The sequence below is a fragment of the Mus musculus genome, chromosome 12, assembly GCF_000001635.26.
Source record: "Mus musculus strain C57BL/6J chromosome 12, GRCm38.p6 C57BL/6J".
Lineage (NCBI taxonomy): Eukaryota > Metazoa > Chordata > Mammalia > Rodentia > Muridae > Mus > Mus musculus.
Window position 1 is genome coordinate 65,859,690 of NC_000078.6, and position 23,553 is coordinate 65,883,242.

Here is a 23,553-nt window from a genome sequence, read left to right on the forward strand (position 1 = left end):
ATATATAAAGAAGTCAAGACGTTAACCTGCAAAACCCCAAAACCCAATTAAAAATGGGGTACAGAGCTAAACAGAATTCACAACAGAACATCAAGTGGCTGAGAAAAACTTAAAGAAATGTTCATAGTCTTTATTCATCAGAAAAATGCAAATCAAAATGACCCTGAGATTCCACCTCACCCCAATCAAAATGGCTAAGGTAAAAACCTCAAATGACAGCACATGCTAGCAAGGATGTGGAGAAAGAGAAACACTTCTCCATTGCTGGTGGGATTGCAATCTGGTACAACCACTCTGGAAATCAATCTGGTAGTTCCTCAGAAAATTGGAAATAGATCTACCTGAAGACTCAGCTATACTACTCTTGGGCATATACTCAAAAGATGCTCCACCATGCCACAGGGACACCTGCTCCACTCTGTTCATATCAGCCTTATTTATAAGAGCTAGAAGCTGAAAACAACCCAGATGTCCCTCAACCAAAGAATGGATACAGAAAATATGCTTCATATACACAATGGAATACTATTCAGCTATTAAAACAAGAACATCATACATTTTTTTGGGCAAATGAACTACAAAATATCATCCTGAGTGAGGTAGCTCATACCCAAGAGGACATGCATGTATGTATTCACTGATAGGTGGATATTAGCCAAAAGTACAGGATATAATCCACCCACTGAACTATAACACAGCGGTTAGGTCCATGTGAGGAGACTTCAATCCCACTCAGAAGAGGGAAGGAAACAATCAGAGTAGGCAGAGGAAGGGAGGTATCTGGGCAGAAGGGGGGAAGGGGAGGGAAGGGGAACAGGATCAAATATGGGGACAGGCCGGAGAAAGCCCAGAGTGCCCATAGAATGAATGAAAATAAGCAGCCTCAGGGGTGGGAGTTGGGTATACCTCTAGAAATTACCAGAGACCTGGGAGATGAGAGACTCTAAGGATTCATTGTGGGGTGGTCCTTAAGCAAAATGCCCAACATTAGGGAGAGGGAACTCGAAGAGTCCACATTTAATAGATAGTCAGGGCCTTAAGTGGAGGGACAGGGTTACTAACCCATAGCCCAAATTTCTGACCCAGATTTGTTTGCATCTAAAAGAACAGCAGGGATAAAACTTAAGAAGAGACTGAAGGAAAGGAAGTCTAACTTGGAATCCATCTCATGGCAAGGGTAGGGCACCACGGCCTGACACTATTACTGATTCTTTGATGTACTTACAGACAGGAGCCTGGCAGGGCTGTCCTCTGAGAGGCCCTGCCAGCAGCTGACTGAGACAGATGCAGATACTTAACACCTAACCACCTGACTGAAGACAAGGGATGACCCCTAAGGTTGAATTAAGGGAAGGATTGAAAAGCTATGGCTTGTGCTGTAAGATCGAGAATCGACAAATGGGACCTAATGAAACTCCAAAGTTTCTGCAAGGCAAAAGACACCGTCAATAAGACAAAAAGACCACCAACAGATTGGGAAAGGATCTTTACCTATCCTAAATCAGATAGGGGACTAATATCCAACATATATAAAGAACTCAAGAAGGTGGACTTCAGAAAATCAAATAACCCCATTAAAAAATGGGGCTCAGAACTGAACAAAGAATTCTCACCTGAGGAATACCGAATGGCAGAGAAGCACTTGAAAAAATGTTCAACATCCTTAATCATCAGGGAAATGCAAATCAAAACAACCCTGAGATTCCACCTCACACCAGTCAGAATGGCTAAGATCAAAAATTCAGGTGACAGCAGATGCTGGCGAGGATGTGGAGAAAGAGGAACACTCCTCCATTGTTGGTGGGAGTACAGGCTTGTACAACCACTCTGGAAATCAGTCTGGCGGTTCCTCAGAAAACTGGACATAGTACTACCGGAGGATCCAGCAATACCTCTCCTGGGCATATATCCAGAAGATGCCCCAACAGGTAAGAAGGACACATGCTCCACTATGTTCATAGCAGCCTTATTTATAATAGCCAGAAGCTGGAAAGAACCTAGATGCCCCTCAACAGAGGAATGGATACAGAAAATGTGGTACATCTACACAATGGAGTACTACTCAGCTATTAAAAAGAATGAATTTATGAAATTCCTAGCCAAATGGATGGACCTGGAGGGCATCATCCTGAGTGAGGTAACACATTCACAAAGAAACTCACACAATATGTATTCACTGATAAGTGGATATTAGCCCCAAACCTAGGATACCCAAGATATAAGATATAATTTGCTAAACACATGAAACTCAAGGAGAATGAAGACTGAAGTGTGGACACTATGCCCCTCCTTAGATTTGGGAACAAAACACCCATGGAAGGAGTTACAGAGATGGAGTTTGGAGCGGAGATGAAAGGATGGACCATGTAGAGACTGCCATAGCCAGGGATCCACCCCATAATCAGCATCCAAACGCTGACACCATTGCATACACTAGCAAGATTTTATTGAAAGGACGCAGATGTAGCTGTCTCTTGTGAGACTATGCCGGGGCCCAGCAAACACAGAAGTGGATGCTCACAGTCAGCTAATGGATGGATCATAGGGCTCCCAATGGAGGAGCTAGAGAAAGTAGCCAAGGAGCTAAAGGGATCTGCAACCCTATAGGTGGAACAACATTATGAGCTAACCAGTACCCCGGAGCTCTTGACTCTAGCTGCATATATATCAAAAGATGGCCTAGTCGGCCATCACTGGAAAGAGAGGCCCATTGGACTTGCAAACTTTATATGCCCCAGTACAGGGGAATACCAGGGCCAAAAAGGGGGAGTGGGTGGGCAGGGGAGTGGGGGTGGGTGGATATGGGGGACTTTTGGTATAGCATTGGAAATGTAAATGAGTTAAATACCTAATAAAAAATGGAAAAAAAAAAAAAAGAAAAAAAAAAAGAAAAGCTGAAAGGGAAAGTGACTCCATAGGAAGACCAGTAGACTCAACTAACCCAGACCTCTGCAGCTCCTAGAGACCAAGAAACCAACCAGGAGCATACAGGGGCAGGTCTGAGGCCTCTGGCACATGTATAGCAGATGTCTGCCAGGTCTGGCCACAGTGTGAGATGTGCTTAATCCTAGAGAGACTTGAGGCCCCACCAAAGGGGGAGGCCTGGTTTTGGTGGGGGGAGCACCCTCTCAGAGGCAAGGAGGAGAAATGGGATGAAGAAATGTGGGAGGGGGATTGAGGTCGGGCAAAGGCTAGAATATAAATAAATGAAATAATTTTAAAAAGAGCTAATTTTGAAACCAATACAGTAACCTTTCTCAACTTTGAGTCAGTAAAATAAGATTTAAAAAAAAGAAAAAGTGAAAGCCATTACCAGGACTCAGAAGGAAACACTGAGTGAGGTGCAGCCTGTTTTCTAGACAACTCCTGAGATCCCCTCCTGTGTTAAAGCTGCTATTCCTCAATGAAGTCTCTTTGCCTTTGCAACGTAATGTCTCTTTCTTCAACTTTGACCTCTTCTTCTGTAACAGTCAGTTCCTTTACTGTATGGACCCTCTTCATGCTTACTGATGAGCTCCCATGGCCAAGGACTTGGTACTCAACAAATATTTATAGGATAAATAAACCGATTTTCAATGTTTAAAATCTTTTGTTTATATAGAAGCTTAAGTGGTAATTCATATTTTCTGTATCAAAACCTCCTGGCTCTTCCTATCAAAAGCTACTTTCTAAAAATATGTGTATTGATTCTCTGAAAATTCCATAGGATGTGGTTTTTATCATATTAATTTTACTTCTCCCTTTTAATTCCCAGACCCATTCTGTGATGATTTGAATAGGAATGGCCACCATATATTCATGTGTTTGAATGGTTGGCCCACAGGGAGTGGCACTGTTAGGAGGTGTGGCCTTGGGGGAAGCACGTCACTGTAGGGGTGGGATTCGAGGTTTCATATGCTCAAGCTATGCCCAGTGTGATACATAGTCACTTTTGCTGCCTGCAGATTAACATATAGAACTCTCAGCTCCTTTTCAATCCCCATGTCTGCTGGCATGCCTCCATGTTTCCTGCCGTGCTGATAATGGAATAAACTTCTATAAGAAGCCCCAATTAAATACTTTCCTTTATAAAATTAAAAAAAAACCACCAAATTTTCTTCTAGAGGACCCAGGATAATTCCAAGTACCCACATGGCAGCTCACTATCTTCTAACTCAAGTGTTTGGCCTCCAAGAGCACTATCCACATAGGATCTACAAACATATATTCAGACAAAACAACCAGAAACATAAAATAGCATGAAAAAGAAACAAATATAATAATGATAAACTGCTACAGAATACCATAGGTATGATACTTTGGTGTGTTGGTTGGAGTTTCTGGGTTCTTTACTTTGCGCTTTCTCTAGATAACACTTTAATCGCTACAGTAATAACTTGCTAAGGAATGAAAATCTTGTCACACTATTTAATTATCACACTACTAATCATTTAGATGTTTCTAGTGGTTTATATTAACTGGCTATCAATAACATACATCTGTAATTTATATTCTCAGTGCCATTAAATGAATAATACTGTACTTAGTTACTTGATTGACTTCATGGGTTTGCTTGATGAACATTAATGATATGAACTTTCAGGATGCTTTTAATAAGCCAAAGACTGGAAAGAAATAACTCAGTTGAAGAATTTTCACTCCTGAAAAAAATTTCCTACTTAGTTGGTGGTGAAAATACATGACAGTGATAGGAAGAAGGAAAGAGCTAACGTGGCAATAAGCCTTCAGTTGGACGGATGGTGGAAAATCAATCCACATGAAGACAGAAAAGAAAATAACACTAAGGATGCTTGATAAAATTCATAAGGAATTTTAATTTACTAGAATTACATATAATAGATATAAGGATATGTGTATACATATACAGTTTAAAAAAATTGTTGCATGGGTAGACAATGTCTCCACCCACGCACCATAGACTATCAAAAATCCCAGTTCCAAGCATGAAAATAACCCTTTTCCAAGTTGTTGGTCAATGGGGGTATTGTTCAATAATATATACAGGGTGTGGCTGTGGTTCTTCATTCCTCCCTGTGGCTAAGAGTAAGTTCCTATTGCTGAACACACCTTGCATTTCAGACTTGGAGGTTCTCAGCTGGATCTGACCTAGAATCTTCTGTCTGAGGACTAGCTTTCAATACTTAGCATACTTCTGGGGCAATCAATAGTACTACCTACCCATCTGATGCCTATGAACTGCCACGTTGACTTGAATGACACAATAACATTAGGGTACATAGTATAACACTCATATCTTAGCAGAAACCAATAGCTCTCTAATTGAAATGAAGGCCTCCTAAGCAGGAGAGAAATCATGCCAGATACTAGAAACCTAGTCAACTTCTTCGGGCTAGAATGGTCATGGATCTTAGAGAAAAGCCTTTTACTACCAGTTTAATAAACCAGCATAATTGAATTGCTACCTACATTGTAAATTCTTATTCCACTTGTCCACTGTTAAGTGTAGCTCTTATTCCTCCTGATGGCTAATTTTATGTGACCTTGAGAGAGGTTAGAGTCATTTGAAAGGAGGGAAACTCAATTAAGAAAATGCTTCCATAGGATCAGTCTGTTGGTAAGCATGAAGGGAACTTCCTTAAATAATGATTAATAGGGGAGGTTAATCTAATTAATCCAATCGGAGCTAGTTCCACCCCTGGGCTGGTATCTGGATTCTATGAGAAAGCAGACTGAACAAGACAAGAGGAACCCCCAATAAAGCAGCACCAAACCATGCATAGTCTCTCTATTAGTCCCTGACTCCAGATTCCTGACCAATTTGAGTTCCTATCTTGACATCTTTCAGTAATGAATAGGAATATGCAGGGTATGCCAACTAAACTCTTTTCTCTCCAAATTGCTTTTGGTCATGCTATTTACTGACACCTCTTATCAAAATAACTTCTCTTTGCAACAGACAATTACAGATAGCTAACATGGCTAAAAGGCAGAGAACTACTGACTATGGGGAGTTGAGATACAATCCATGCCAAGTTGAGACACAGTTCTACAACACAGTTCCTGTTTGTTTTGTTTTTTTTTTTTTTTTTTTTTGGTTTTTTTGGTTTTTCAAGACAGGGTTTCTCTGTGTAGCCCTGGCTGTCCTGGAACTCACTCTGTAGACCAGGCTGGCCTTGAACTCAGAAATCCGCCTGCCTCTGCCTCCGGAGTGCTGGGATTAAAGGCGTACGCCACCAAGTCCAGCTACAGTTCCTGTTCCTAATGGTCAGACATGTCATGAAAGAGGGGAAGAAATATTTTAGGGACCGGCCAACCATGAAATCTGCTGTGAGCTTGCATCTCCTAGGAAAGCAGAGAAGCTTCACTCGTAATGTTTCAACAGTATAGCTGCATAGACAACATACAGATAAAGTAACATGGAAGGGGAAAGTCTCACAGAACGCCCCCTGCCTCTGAATTGGGAACCAAAAAGTCCTAAGAAAGGGAGAATTAGTCTTCCCCAGGAATCAGTCTCCTCATTGGTTATCCAATTCTAATTGGTTGTTCCCGAAATCATATACACATACAAATATCGGTAAGTGAACTAAGCAAATTATATTTATATACTTATGTGTATACACACACACACACTCATACACACACACACAAACACACAGCCAATTAGAGGAAAAGAGGTCATGAAATTTAAAGGAAATGGAGGACATGAGAAGGACTGAAGAAAGGGAGAATTATATAATTATATTCTACTTTTTGAAAATTAACATTTACCCCCAAATACTAAACTTTTAAAAACTTTTATGTACTAATTTGAATGAGACTTTCAGAGAACACAATTAAAAAGTTTGTATTAGCAAGAGATATTCATGTTACTTTCTGATGGATAAGTTATCCCCCCGCCCCCGCCAAGGGAACTGGACAAATGAACACATGAGCAAAACAACAGGAAGCCATTTCTTCTTCCAACAAACTGATGCCTGGATCCATCAATTCTAAGAAAATATTATTGCTTCTCAGAATAACATGGCATCCTCAGCAACTAGGCCACTGTATTAAAATGTTTATAAAAGTTCCTGTAATATAAATATCTCATGAAGTCTATGTTCTTCATATATCTATATATATGAGAGAGATAGTCTTTTTTTAGACATTATTCTTCAGAAAAACATCTGAATGTATGCATTAAATATTTACCATGTGTGTGTCTGTGTGTCTCTATGTGTGTCTATGTGTGTGTGTGTTCAAGTTATTACTTGTTTTCTCTCAGGGTATGATCATTCTTTCTATCAATCAGTTCCTACAGAGGAAAGCAAACACTGAATCTCCCATTGATAAGCATCAAATCAGTGTGAGCCATATGAAAATGAAAGGCTGCACTATCTTTAAGACACTTAATTCTGGCAGTCATATAAAATAAACAATTTCATGCAGTGATGATCTTACAAGAAGTGATATAGACAAACATGTCCACGGGCTGTGGTATAGTTATAAAAGAGAAGTTACCAGATGCCTTCATCAATCATGGAAGAAGATGGAAACGACAGTTTCAAAGTTCTCTTATACAATATATAAGCTACATTATAAGGGAAGGTTGAACTATTCAGCAACTTTTTTGTTGTTTTGTTTTTTTTTCTGGCCTTATGAACACAAACTATTAATTCCAAGTCAAGCAGGCAAGAAAACAGCTCACCGCAGCTCAAACACATCTTAAGTAATGAACCCATCACAGAGAAAACACTTATGATCATCATTTTTATCTGCTGAACTTGCATGAAGATAGGACTGGCATTGATCACCCCATAAACAGGGTCACTGTGAGGTGAAACTGAGGACAATATGACCTGTGACCAGTGTCTTGAGTTAAATTTCATGAAGTGTTTACATAAATAATCAATTAGTTACTTGTCTCCATTTAAAAATGTTCTTACAGAAAAAAAATTCCTTACTGTGAATGCTAAATGCTAATTTTGTGGAACTATAAAGTAATTTATAGAGACATATGAAACATGTCCATAAAATGGAAGATGGATGTTAAATGTTTATATATTCCTGTTAGTAATACTGCAAGAAAATAATTTCATACAAATGATATTGCACCATTTTCTACAAATATTTTTTTAAATTGTGAAGTAGTTTTTGTTCTATACTGTTATTAACATGGATTGGTGTTGTTTATAAATGTAGGCATTTGGGATCTCCTTAACTTCTAGAGTGTTTTGAAAATCCAAGATCAATCTTCATTAAGAGAATAAACTCACCGTGTAATGGCTTTGTTTTATAAAATTTCTATTTTGTATAAGTGCCGTGAGCTTGTGAACATTTGGAATGTAGCTTAGTGTTTAACTTCGGTGGCTCTGCTTCCCCACTGCAGCCTGAAGTTGCAGAGAAACTTACACTTATGTTTTCTACCTGTTATCCCGGTCATTATTCTATTCAGTTTCACAACTGAAGTAAGTGTCATGAGACTTTAAACAGCAAGGGACACAACTTTGTTGGGATCAAGCTAAGGATGATGGCAGACTTGGTTTGCATGCATTTATTTACTTATTTACTGGATTTGAGGCAAGGTCTTATGTAGCATAAAGTGGCCTTGAATGCCTAAACCCGCCTCCACTTCCCAACTATTAGTATTACAGGAGCTGCTACGACTCAGGAACAGCTTTTCCTTTAATTTTATAGATTATATTCCTTTTATTAACTCAATACACTTTCTTTTTTTTCCTCCAATATTCCATATTGGAATGTTTCACAAATGTGTGTGTCTTCCATGTACATTGCATTTCTTTCCTGACTAAGAGACATGCTAGAGAATTGGATAGACAGTCTGCTGAATAGAGTAGTGGTTCTTTGTAAATGGCATTATTTCCCTCTGGAGCATGGTGGGCCTCTACAGCAGAGCTCCTGGGTTTCTGATGGCTGAAATTTATTTAATGGCAAAGAATAATTCTTAATTATATCTTTGGAGAGATAGACTGGTAATGTATAGAATCCTTTCTCTTCTTTATGACAAGGTCCACAAATAACTCCCTCTGTGTATAAAACCCATTTTTCTTTAAAATGGAAAAGTGCCTGTTGGTTTATGGTACCCTTGTGGCCAGAACAGTCTCTTTTTAAATGATATGCTGTGACACTAATGGTCTAAAAATGTGAGCCTTGCAATACCCTGAATAAAAATATGCTACAGGTAGGCAGTTGCTCCTAGACACTGAAAAATTTTGGTAATATAAAAGTTGAAAGCAATTCTATCTTGTTGACTAATCCTGACCATCTTTCAAACCCCCAAACTCAAAAATGTTACAGCATCCATCATAATTCATGGTAGCTCCACTTAGAAGGACTAAAAATTAAGGTTTTGTTTGTTTGTTTAGTCATTTAATAAGCATATGACTGAGATTTTTTTCGTCTTTTTCAGTATTGATCTGTGATAGTAAACCATAAAACGGTATTTTTATTTTATATTGTTTAATTTTACGTTTAAGATTCAAAAGCTCTGAGGTGAACAGTGACCTTTTTAAATGTTGACTGACAGGAAAGAGGATAAACGCACATTGACTCTGTTATTTTACACAAAATGACTTTCAATGGTAAATCACCTTCAATAACATCAATAACTATATCAACAGCAGCCAGTATGCAATAATGTGTGTACATGTGTATGTGCTGATGAATATGGACATGTGTACACACATCGTGACCAGAAAATTACACTGAGTGCCCTTGCTGATGCTCTACACCATATTCCCTTGAGACAGTGTCCTTTACTCTACCTGGAACTCATCATTTTTTGGTTAGGCTGGCAGTGAATAAATACCAATGATCTCCCTGACTCTGTGGCCCTCACTCCCTTCAGCATTTTGACTACAGACGTTAAAGCCACACACACATTTTTTTTTTTTTTTGTGATTGTTAGCATTTCTAAATCAGGTTCTCAGATTTACATAGCAGAAGACATCTCCTGGACTATAAAATTCTATTATATAGCAGACTTTCTTGATCTACATTTTTGGTTTTGGACATCTAGGAGGGTTGTATTACTTAGATATTTATGACCAGTGATGCAGTAAATATGGATTCAAGGATCTCTGCGATATGCTGATTAGAATAGCATATACCCAAGAGTAGTATAGATGGATATTATAGTATCTAATTTCATATTTCAGATGAACGTATATACTTATTTACATAGTGGTTGAAGTAATTTATGATCCCCTTAGCATGTTAAAATGTTGCCCCAGCTGAATTCTCACTGGCTTTTGCTGTTGTTTCTTTAAAATAAATTAATTTTCAATGTGTGTATATGCACTAAGTGGATGCAAGTGTGTTTACTGATGCCCATGTGGGCATCTGATCCAAATGGAGTTACAAACAGTGAGAGCTGCCTGTTGTGGGTGTGGGGGATGGAACTCAGGTCCTCAGCAAGAGCAATCAAGGCTTTTAACATCTGAGCCATCTTCTAGCCCCTTGTTTTTGTCTCTTAATGATCACCTCCCTGGCTGAGTAAACGGGACCCAATGAAAATTTGATTTGTATTTCCCTGATATTCCATATCTATTCCTTAGCATACTAAGGAATTGAAATAAGTTCAATTTATTAGTTCAATATAGTTTTATTTTTAGCTGTTTTGTCTTTCACTTTCTATAATAAATTATCAGTGACTTTTATGCCATATTTATAGCGTTATTACACTGTGAATTAATCTTTATAATTACTCTTATTGTGAGTTTAAGAACTTCAATGTTTTCTTCAAAATCATTAGTACAGTTTCTTTCAGATGGCAAATTTTCTTTTATAAAGAATAAATTATATCTTAAGAATATGATTATTTTTATCTTTTCCTGCCTTCATTTATAAATGATGCATTTGTTGGATAAAATGCTCTGGACAAAACTGAGGTGTTTGTTTGTTTGTTTGTTTGTTTGTTTTTTCACTTGGTTGTTTGTCTTTTGATAGGGTAAAACCCCCATTTTACAAATTTGAGTCTCTAAGGTTTCTGTGTAGAAGTCTGATATCAGGTGAATTGTTCAGCCTTGTGTATTATTTCTTTTTCTCTTATAGAATTGAATATTTCTACATCAACCAACCTCCTTTTGGAGTCTGATGTGATTAGTGTGTCGATAAGATGAATAGAATCTGAACAGAACCTCAGCTTTCCTACACTTGGATATTTGCATCTCTGTCTAGGTCTGAGTTTTCTCTTATTATCCCCCCTAAGAGCTTTCTACCTTTTTTATCAGTTCAATTTAGAACCTCTATAACCTGAATACTTGCTCCTTTACCAATGCCCAAACTTTCTCTTCTGGTCAGTCTTTTTGTTCTGGTGTTTCCTTTAGTGTTATTAATTCTTATAATTCAGACAGCTTGATACAAATGGCTTCCATTGCATTTTCATTATCCTTAGTGAATTCTTTAGCCAACGAACCCCTGTATGATATTTAAATTGCATCAATTGCTTCAGTGAGTTTCTGTGAAAGAATATTGGAACATTTCTGCTTTCTATTTGTTTTTAATTTTATTTTTATTAAATTATTTTATTTATTTACATTCTAAATATGGTCCCCTGTCTTGGCTCCTACCATTCTAATTCCCTTTTGATTATGAGAAGTGCTCCTCCACACCCTTATCTCCCCTCTGCCAGCACTCCCATTCTATGGGACATCAAGTTTCTACAGGATTAGGTGAATCCTCTCCCACAGAGGTCAGACAAGGCAGTCCTCTGCTACATATGTGACGGGGCCACAGACCAGCCCATGTTTGTTGACACTTGTTCTTTGTATGGGTTTGCAATCCACTTCAGCTCCTTCACTCCTTCCCCTAACTCTTCTATATGGGTCCCCACCTCAGTCCAGTGGTTGGCTGTATCTACATCTGTCTTGGTCAGCTGCTGGTAGAGCCTCTCTGAGGCTTTCTTTAAGCTCATTTAGACCTTCTGTAATCCTTCTGCATTCAAATCTGTTTTGAAGCACTCTCTCAATTTTGATTGCTCTCTGGTCAGTTTCTATAATTCGTATACTTGGCAAAAACTAAGCTATTCTAAAGAGACCATTGACTCTTTCAATCTAACTATCAGGGTATTAAAATGAGAATTTCCACAAGAAACTTAAGCTTGGAAAAAAAAAACAGGTGCCAGCTAGAGGAAATTTTACACAGTTCTATCAGCTTCTCAGACCTCCTTATAAGGCAAACAACCAATGATGATGGAGCACAGGACCACATCTTCCTCTGACTACTTAGAAATGCATATCACTGACTCTCTACTTATTCTTTGCTTTTACTTAAGGACCTTGCCTTGTGCTCTTTTCTGGGTCTCTTTGTCCCTCTTCTCACTGTGGTTACATTGAATAAATTTTCCTTCTCTGCTTTTTATCATTAATCTGACTCCTCTAATTGGCCTATTAAAGATCAGTGGTACCAGTTGTGACTCTCATGTTTAAAAACATGATCAAGTTTTTTTCTGAAACTCTAGATGCTTGATATGCAATGTTGTCTAGACATTAAAGGAATTGTATTACAATTACATTTATAATAATCTTTTAAATTTGACTTTATACCCACCTTTCTAAAAAGTCTAATCTATCTACTTAATTTCGTTGAACACATAATTACCTAAGGTATTTCATTGTCAGTTAGAGCCCTAAGTTCATGTTTATCAACATCAAATTTTACTGTTATATCACATTTCATACACTAAAGGTTTTAATTCCAGGTTCATCCTGAATGTGAAGTTGATTTAGTATTTAGAATGAATGGGGGTTGCATCTAATATGTGGTTATGCATAATACAAACCTCCAATTTGAAAAACTTAACATCTTTATAAGCAGAAACAACTGATGTGTCTTAGATATACTGAAACTCTCTCTAATGTATTTCTGTTCCATGGATGTGATAGCACAATTCATTGTCAATTTGACACAAAATAGAATCTGGGAAGAAAGTTTCAAAGGACATCATTTACATTAGGGTGGTGTGTGGGCCTGTCTGTTAGTGAATGTCTTAATTAAGTTTAACTGGCATGAAAAGATCTATCCCATTGTTCCCAGGACAGAAGTTTTGAACTGTATAATTGGGAGAAATTGAGCCCAAACTATTTCCTTTAAGTTTCTGTAGCTTTGACCTCTGAAAAAGATCGACTATAACCTGGAATTTTAAGCAGAATAAACCCTTTTTCCTCCATTGCTTTTTGTCAGTATATTTGATCACAGCAACAGAAATGAAACTTGAACAATACATTTTCTAAGCTCTATAGTCTGGTTTGTCCAGTACGGCACATAAATGTCAAATACAAAAGTTTTCATATATTTATAACAGAATAAATGGCAACCAGTCAAAAATTAACAAAAGAAACAACAAGTTAAATTTCAGGACTGCACTTAGCCACCTGTACATTATATTGGTTGGCTAATTATCTTTTCTCAGATTAAAAATAATAGACTTTTTAGTTTTCATCAACATTCCAGGAATCTTTCTTAGCATTTAAAGAGTATTTTCATAGTGGATTATCGATGCACTTAATACATATTACTAAAGTAAAACAATCGGTTTAATTACTCTTGCAATGAAGAATGCCTTTCATAATAACATGTGTTATAACTTAATATATATTATAGATGTTCTTTGAGAAACAAAGAGGCCTGGGCTAAAGTGATGGCTCAGCAGGTAAGATAACCTACTGAATAAGGCTGAGGACCCAAGCTTAATTACCAGGGCTCATATAAAAAATATGTGCTTCAAGCCCCATCACTAGAGCTGCAGACACAAGTGGATGGCAGCCAGCCTTGCTTGAGTTTTAGGGAGAGAGCACTATCTCAAAGAATTAAAGCAGAGAGTGATGTAACAGTACCTCTGTGAATTCTCTGACCTTACGTGCATGCATGGACATAAACCTATATGTATACACATGCACATAACACACACACACACATTCACACTCATACAAACACACACACACATTGTTTAATAACAATAAGAATATGAAACAGGAAAAAGAAATAAAGATATTTGAATTTTATGACATAAAAATATTTTCATTACCTATTTCCATGTGTAGGGACATGTTTTTCTTATTCCTTATGCTCTATGAAATTATTCCCAGTTTCCTAATTGTTAAGACTTATAATCCAAATTCAGTCTTTATGTCAAAAGTCTAAACTTTTACCAATTGCCAAATTATAAATACCTGTGTAACTATGTTTATTAAAGTTTGGAAATCAAGGTAAAAATTAATTCTAGTTAGAAATTATAGTTACAGAGGACGAATTTAAAAAGTCCCTGGTGAATTTTAGTAACTAACAAAGGTAAGAGGATAAATACAATATTAATTTTATGAGATTTTGTATGCTTCACTAAACATAAAACTTTGTAATTATATTTACAAGGGTTGGCTGTGTTGAAAGATAAGGGATAATTACATTCATGCCTGATGGGAAAAGCTTGTGCAAACTGTGCAGGTTTTGTATGTTAACAAAACTGTAATATTAGGAAATTCAATCAAATGTTAATTAATTACAAGAAAAGTCCTATCTATGAATGTATTACGGTAAAGAAATCTAGATATTATTGGAAATTGAAAATATTTTCACTTTTGTCTATTATAATTTCTTTGTCAGACATAAAATAAGGCACAATTAATCTATTACATGAGGTATGCAATTATGATTTCAGTAATAATTTTTCAGCACCTTTGCTAGAAAGAGAAAAGAAAAGATGGTGGCATTTCTTAGACTTTACACTTTCCATGTCATCATTATTTGCATCATGAATTATGGGTTAGATACTTTTAATGAATATCCAAATTTGGAAACTCTAGAAGCCACATATTTTCTAAGTACATTTTATGTTCTTAACAATATAATGTCTTTTTCTGTGGAAGATTTCATGCAGTAACTCAACATGTAGGAAAAATCCAATAATATTAGGAATAGTCAACTTTATGATATTTGGTCTCGAAAGATTATTTTGGTGAAGAGCATATTTAATTGCCTATTTAAAAGGCAATCAACATATTTAAAGGATCCCATTCAGTCTTATTGGGTTAATCCAAGAGACAATAATCTCATTTTTTTAGTTTATGTGTTGCTTAATAAAGACGCTGAACTATTAAATGACAATTTTCATATTAAAGACAGATTTAATTTAATTTAAATGTAAAAAAAGACAGTCCTCTAAACATGTATGGTACATCAAAATATAAATTGTCTAGATGCTTATTTCATCAAACATTTTAAGTGTCGACATTTGTGCAAAACAAACAACAAAAAAACCCATCCAACCAACCAACCAACCAAAAACCTTTCTTACGCTAGGATGTCCTGGGAAACAATATTACCTTCGTCTGAAATACATTGGAATATGGAGGTAAAAACCAGGTAGAAATATTTGTAAAGAACAGTAGACATCTTGTGTAGTTGGGACACTCTGTTGATCATCTCTTACAAAAGATCATTTTGAAACTGTAAACCTTGGTGTCTATTTTGTTTTAGGTGGGAACTGGTACTTTCAGCTTAGGCAGTTAATTATTTCTAGAGTGTGTGCCTACAAAGAAGTAAGGCTCTAGCTTTTGGAGAGGTGTGGCATTAGTGTGTTCATTTTCTCTTCATAAAATGTTGCCTTGGTTATTATTTTAATAATCCTCAATATAATTTAGGACCTTACACATTGCCAGTTAAAGTAACGCAACAACAGTGTTTAGTTTGGCAGAAAATTTCTACAATACAAGTGTGATGTAGCTGATTTATGGATAGATGTTTTATGTGTTGTTCTGACTCACATTCTGTAGACCTAAGAATCTGGTATCTGGTAGTCAAAATGAAAACTCTATTCACTTAGACCTACTGACTTGCTGACTGACTTTAGGAACTGAAAGTAAATTATTGTTTTGAAACCTAACTTCAATCTTATTTTATAAAAAAGGTACTGGTGAGTTATGGGTGGGATTCAGAGGAGAGTCTAAGATGTGTTTTTTGTTTGTTTGTTTGGTTGGTTGGTTGGTTTTTTATTTTATTAAATGTGCCAAGTTTCCATTCTCGGTACAACTGGAGTGATAAAATGAACACACAGTCCTGGTCTTTAGGTCAGTCCTCTGGTTGCTAGCTGTCCCAATGCTCAGAGCTGAATCAGTGGTGTGCTCTTTCTCATGAATCATTCTTAACTGAAAAGTCTCATATATAGCAGGCAATGTAAATTTTTTCATATGTGTTATAACTCATTCATTGCTTCTTAATTATATACCCTTTTCCTATGTTCCTGAAAACATACTGTAAAACTTTTCAGTTATTACAAGTAAATGGCATTACTGTTACTATTGAATACCATGGGGGCATTTAAGGATACTATTGAGGTGATAAGACAATTCAAAATCAAATTTGAGGGAAACACTAAGAAAAAGTAATAAATAATATAAGTTCTCCTGAAACATCTTTACCGTCACAGTACTCTAATTACCAGTTTCTGATTAAGCTATTGGCAGACGTCTGGGAATGTATAGCCTATACGCTGTAAGGTTTCTGATTTCCTTGGCATCTCTGCCTGCCACCTAGTTTGTAGTGGATGATGACTCACCCTAGATAATACATTTTACAAAATCAATGATGTTGTTACAAAAAGCCGTCGTGGTGTACAGAACAGTTGTCGGGCGTATAGAACTACCTTAGTTTTGTAGGTTGAATCAAGCTGACTCTGCTGCAGTAACTCAATGGATAGTTTGCTGATTGTGATACTAACACAGCAACTTGATACAAGTTTCTGAGCACACTCAGAAGTTGTCACCATGTAGTGTTTCAAACATGTTTAGATTGGCATTAGAGTTGATTATACATAAGATTGTTATATATGATTCTGAGTATTTATGAGTAGATACTTCCTAGTAAAAGATGTTTGATACTAGACATTTTTGCCATATGAATACTTAATTCAAACAATTGACTTTTGTCACTATATAAAAATATAAGAACAGAAAAAATGTGTATAATTTCATACTCTGCAATCAGAATGTAAATATTGATATCTTATTACTATCATTCTATAACTTTGTATTTATAATAGAGACATATGAACTAGTGGTTTAATGAAAATCTGATTTTTACTAAAATGTAAAGATTTAATGTAATAGGTGTTTTTTTTTTTTTTACTATTTTTCATGTAAATATCCTACATGATTACCATATTCACATCATTTCTACCTCTCCTTCCACCTTCCACTTCTACCTGTGCCCCTCCTACACTCTCATTATTTTGATTTTTAGGTACTATTGTAATGTATTCACTGAGGACTTCATATGTATACAGTGTATTCCAATCATATCCAACTCTCCCTAGGACATCTCCTCAACTTCATGTTCTCGCTTGTTTTTATAACTCACTGATTCCAATTAGTTCTGCTTACATGCACATGGGTGTGAGGCCATCATTGGCACTTGGAAAAGCTCCCAGTGGGTACTTCTGGAAGGAAAAATTATTTGACCTGCCTTACTCCCTGCTAAAACTCTTACTATCTTGTTCTTAGGCATGTCTTGTGCAGATTCTGTGGGGTCATAAGTACAACAGCCCTGTTGTGTGCAAAGAATTGCACATCACTGTGTTCCTCTCTGTCCTCTGGATCTTACACTCATTTTGGTTCCTCTTCTGTGATGCTCCCTGAGCCGTGGTGACATAAATATCCCATGTAGGGCTAGAGAACAACACTCACTGAATTCAGCACTTTGACAAGTATGAGTTTCTCACTAAGCACTGCCTACCTACTCCAAAATACAGCTTCAGTGACCAAGTTTGAAATTAGTCTCAGGTGATAGATATAAACAAACATTTACACAGCATCAGATATCTTCCTTGTGCAAATAAAAATGCTTTATGGTATCTTTTCTATTTGTTTGATCTTGAAATCCTGATACATTGGATCAGAAAATGATAATGAGGTATGAGGTGGGGGAAAAGAAGCCTGACTATATACATTATACTGAGAAGCTCTCAGCATAAGTGTGGAGTCTCTTCTCACTAACTTCTGCAATTATGTTTCCTTTGAAAGTCTTAGTCTAGTATAATTTGAAGAGACAGGATATGCAAAATCTCCCTCTTTGAAAATAAGCTATTAAGTCAAACAGAATCTAGATTCAGTCATACGTATTTGCATGTCTGTAAAAAAATTAATATATAATTTATACATAATAAATCATATATTACATATTTATATTATTACATACAAAATTAATATATAATATAGCCTTAATATACAGATAGATGAAAACATAAAAATTATCCTAAATAGAAGAATTGTATTTAATACCCAAACAAATTCTACATATGATTTTTGCTTTTTCTTATTTTGATTTTATTCTAATTTATTTCCTGTGCTTAGCAGGGCTAGGGATGTGGACGGCAGCATTCTGTGTGTACCTGTGGAGGTCAGAAGACAACTGTTGGAATGGGTTCTCCCTTGTCACCATCTGAGTCCTTGGACATACAATGATCCAACAATGCTCAATGGTCAGCAACTCCAGTTGCTGGGCTTGGCAGCACTCACTGAGCCACCTCAGCGGCTGCTTGACTCTGTTTTCTTTCTTTTTCTTTTTCTAATTCTGCACTCGAATATATTGAATATGATTTCTTTTCTTTTTTTAATGTTCTTTTTTAGTTGGGTATTTATTTCATTTACATTTCCAGTGCTATCCCAAAAGTCCCCCACACCCTCCCCCACCCACTCCCACTTCTTGGCCCTGTCGTTCCCCTGTACTAAGGCATATAAAGTTTGCACGACCAATGGGCCTCTCTTTCCACTGGTGGCCAACTAGGCCATCTTCTGATTCATATGCAGCTAGAGACATGAGCTCCCGGGGGGGGGGGGGGGGTACTGGTTAGTTCATATTGTTGTTCCACCTATAGGATTGCAGATCCCTTTAGCTCCTTAGGTAATTTCTCTAGTTCCTCCATTGGGGGTCCTGTAATCCATCCAATAGCTGACTTGAGCATCCACTTCTGTGTTTGCTAGGCCCCGGCATAGTCTCACAAGAGAGAGCTCTATCTGGGTCCTTTCAGCAAAATCTTGCTAGTGTATGCAATGGTGTCAGCGTTTGGAAGCTGATTATGGGATGGATCCCCGGATATGGCAGTCTGTAGATGGTCCATCCTTTTGTCTCAGCTCCAAACTTTGTCTCTGTAACGCCTTCCATGGGTGTTTTGTTCCCAATTCTAAGAAGGGGCAAAGTGTCCACACTTTGGTCTTCATTATTCTTGAGTTTCATGCATTTAGCAAATTGTATCTTATATCTTGGGTATCCTAAGTTTCTGGGCTAATATCCACTTATCAGTGAGTACATATTGTGTAAGTTCCTTTGTGATTTGGTTACCTCACTCAGGATGATGCCCTCCAGGTCCATCCATTTGCCTAGGAATTTCATAAATTCATTCTTTTTAATAGCTGAGTAGTACTCCATTGTGTAAATGTACCACATTTTCTGTATCCATTCCTCTGTTTGGGGGCATCTTGGTTCTTTCCAGCTTCTGGCTATCATAAATAAGGCTGCTATGAACATAGTGGAGCATGTGTCCTTCTTACCAGTTGGAACATCTTCTGGATATATGCCCAGGAGAGGTAGTGTGGGATCCTCCGGTAGTACTATGTCCAATTTTCTGAGGAACTGCCAGACTGATTTCCAGAGTGGTTGTACAAGCTTACAATCCCACCAACAATGAGAAGTGTTCCTCTTTCTCCACATCCTCGCCAGCATCTGCTGTCACCTGAATTTTTTATCTTAGCCATTCTGACTGGTGTGAGATGGAATCTCAGGGTTGTTTTGATTTGCATTTCCCTGATGATTAAGGATGTTGAACAGTTTTTCAGGTGCTTCTCAGCCATTTGGTATTCCTCAGGTGAGAAATCTTTGTTCAGCTCTGAGCCCCATTTTTTAATGGGGTTATTTGATTTTTCTGGATTCTACCTTCTTCAGTTCTTTATATATATTGGTCACTATATGTAACTCTATCATTCTTTTGTTTAAATGTTTTTATTCATCCCTTGTAACATTCTCATTCATAAAAAAAGGAACTCTAAGGATTAATATATCTAGTCCATTTAAAAAAGTAATTCACATAAAATATAAGTATATAAACCTTTTATAAAAGACAACATAAGGAAAAATGGCATAATTTAGCAAAATTAGGACCCTTGCATTGGGAAGTCAGTATAAGAAAAGGACAAATTGGGTCAATATATTGTTCAAGTCAGTAGTGAAAATATAGTAGCTCATGTCTAAAGGCTGCCTTTCCTTTTGATCATTGAAAATCTATTGATTTCATGTAAAGCATTCCTGAAATTTCTATGCTGATGGCATTCCCACATACTGCCATTTTAAATAAATGTTAAGCAAAATCATGAGATTGCACAATAACAAAACAAAGTGTAATTATGATCATGTACTTTCCAGTAAAGTGACTAAACATCTTAGTTTGCTGAGAACTGGCTCATCTTGATGTATGATAATTATGGTACTTTCATCACATCACACTGTAGTAATTCATCGTTGATGGAGACATAGAAGAACAGAGGGAAAACATCTAGAATTTCAATCATGTAATTGTAATTGACCCTACTTTAATGACCAGAGAGTAAAGAGAACTGAAATATGCAGTATTCCATATGGAAACAAAAACAGAGAGAAGATGCTAAGAAGGAACACCCTTAGAATAGCAGAGAGACACTGAGAGCTTGGGCACAGTGGAAGATTTAATAAACATGTATAAAATAAAAAACAAAGCATGGTCTTCTCTTGGAACAGAAATTAATATAAGTATTTTTGTGAATCCACTGTTTTGATGAGACAAAGGTCAGTTTGAGTTTGTACGACACTGAAAATGTATATGATTGGCTGAATGAGTGTCATGCTCAACTGCTTTTTTTTCTTTTCCTTTTTCCAATATTTTATTAGGTGTTTTCTTCATTTACATTTCAAATGCTATCCTGAAAGTTGCCTATACCCTCCCCCTCCGCTCTCCTACCAACTCACTCCCACTTCTTTTTATTAAAGAAATAATTTTTATTAGATATTTTCTTTATATACATTTCAAATGCTATCTCAAAAGTTCCTTATACCCTCCCTCTGCCCTGCTCCCCTACTCACCCACTCCTGTTTCTTGGCCCTGGCATTCCCCTGTATAGGGGCATATAAAGTCTGCAATACCAAGGGGCCTCTCTTCCCAGTGATGGCCGGCTAGGCCATCCTCTGCTACATATGCAGCTAGAGATATGAGCTCTGGGGGTACTGGTTAGTTCAAACTGTTCCACCTATAGGTTTGCAGACCCTTTCAGCTACTTGGGTGCTTTCTCTAGCTTCTCCATTGGGGGCCCCACTCCCAATTCTTGGCCCTTGTGTTCCCCTGTACTGGGGCATGCTCAACTTCTAAAGACTCTCTTTTTAATTTTTTTTATTTTTTATTAGCTATTTTCTTCATTTACATTTCAAATGCCATCTCAAAAGTCCCCTATACTATCCTCCCGCCCTGCTCCCCTACCAACTCACTCCTACTTCTTGGCCCTGGTATTGCCCTGTACTGGAGCATATAAAGTTTGCTATACCAAGGGGCTTCTCTTCCCAATGATGGCCAACTAGGCTATCTTCTGCTACATATGCAGCTAGAGACACGAGCTCTGGGGGTACTGATTAGTTTATATTGTTGTTCCACCTATAGCGTTGCAGACCCCTTCAGCTCCTTGGGTACTTTCTCTGACTCCTCCATTGGGGACCCTGTGTTCTATCCTATGATGACTGTGAGCATCCACTTCTGTATTTGCCAGGCACTGGCATAGCCTCACAAGAGACAGCTATATCAGGGTCCTTTCAGCAAAATCTTGCTGGCATATGCACTAGTGTCTGCGTTTAGTGGCTGATTATGGGTTGGACCCCGGGTGGGGCAGTCTCTGGATGGTCCATCCTTTTGTCTTAACTCCAAACTTTGTCCCTGTAACTCCTTCCATGGATATTTTATTCCCTATTCTAGGGAGGAATGAAGCATCCACGCATTGGTCTTCCTTCTTCTTGATTTTGTTGTGTTTTGCAAATTGTATCTTGGGTATTCTAAGTTTCTGGGCTAATATCCACCTATGAGTGAGTGCATATCAAGTTACTTCTTATGTGATTAGGTTGCCTCACTCAGGATGATATCCTCCAGATACATCAATTTGCCTAAGAATTTCATAAACTCATTGTTTTTGATAGTTGAGTAGTACTCTATTATGTAAACGTACCAAATTTTCTGTATCCATTTCTCTGTTGAGAGACATCTGGGTTCTTTCCAGCTTCTGGCTATTATAAATAGGGCTATTATGAACATAGTGGAGCATGTGTCCATATTACCAGTTGGAATATCTTCTGGGTATATACCCAGGAGAGGTATTGCTGGATCTTCCAGTAGTACTCTGTCCAGTTTTCTGAGGAACCGCCAGACTGATTTCCAGAGTGGTTGTACAAGCTTCCAATACCACCAGCAATGGAGGAGTGTTCCTCTTTCTCCACATCCTCACCAGCATCTGCTGTCACATGAATTTTTGATCCTAGCCATTCTGACTGGTGTGAGTTGGAATCTCAGGGTTGTTTTGATTTGCATTTCCCTGATGATTAAGGATGTTGAACATTTTTTCAAGTGCTTCTCAGCCCTTTGGTAATCCTCAGTTGAGAATTCTTTGTTTAGTTCTGTACCCCACTTTTTAATGGGGTCATTTGAATTTCTGGAGTTCAGCTTCTTGAGCTCTTTGTATATATTGGATATTAGTCCCCTATCAGATTTAGGATTGGTAGAAATTCTTTCCCAGTCTGTTGGTGGCCTTTTTGTCTTATTGACAGTGTCTTTTGCCCTACAGAAGCAGCACAGGCCATTACTGTTCTGTTTAGGAATATTTCCCCTGTGCCCATATCTTCGAGGCTTTCTCCACTTTCTCCTCTATAAATTTCAGTAAGACTGTATATTCTCAATTCCTTAAATAAGCTGCCTTATATGGCAAAGAAGGTATCTTAAATTGTAATCATAAATACTGCCATGAAAATGAGGAAATTATCCTTGATTAGCTACAAGGGCACAATGTGAACATGTGACCTCATACATTTTAGAAACTTGAAGACACCAACAGATAGAAGACAAAATCAGGGAGATTTGACTAGGAGGTTTCATTGGTGCATTTCTGCCTTTAACACTAGAAACTCACTTAGAAGAAGTTGAGGTGATTTTAGAAGTCATGCTGGCCACTAGCTGACAAATCAGCAAGGAAATAAGCCTTCAGTTCTATGCTGTTAACTTCAGTTCTGTGCTAGATGCTGCCTACATCCTATTGCATATGAAAATTCTGTCATCCAAAAATACTGTAAGCACAAGAAATTTCCTTTTATTTGGGAACGCTATACTTGACAGCTATCTGTTCTTCAAACGCATGTTACTTCTATTGTGTAAGAAAATATAAATAACAAATTAAAAAAGAAAAACAATACAGGTGAAAGTGAATATGGCTGTGGGTCCCAATGAAAGCTAGAGAATTATCTTAGAATTTTTACTACTGTGATATAACAGGAGCAAATGAAATGTGGGGGTGGGAGGGTTAATTTCAGATTAGAGTTCTATGT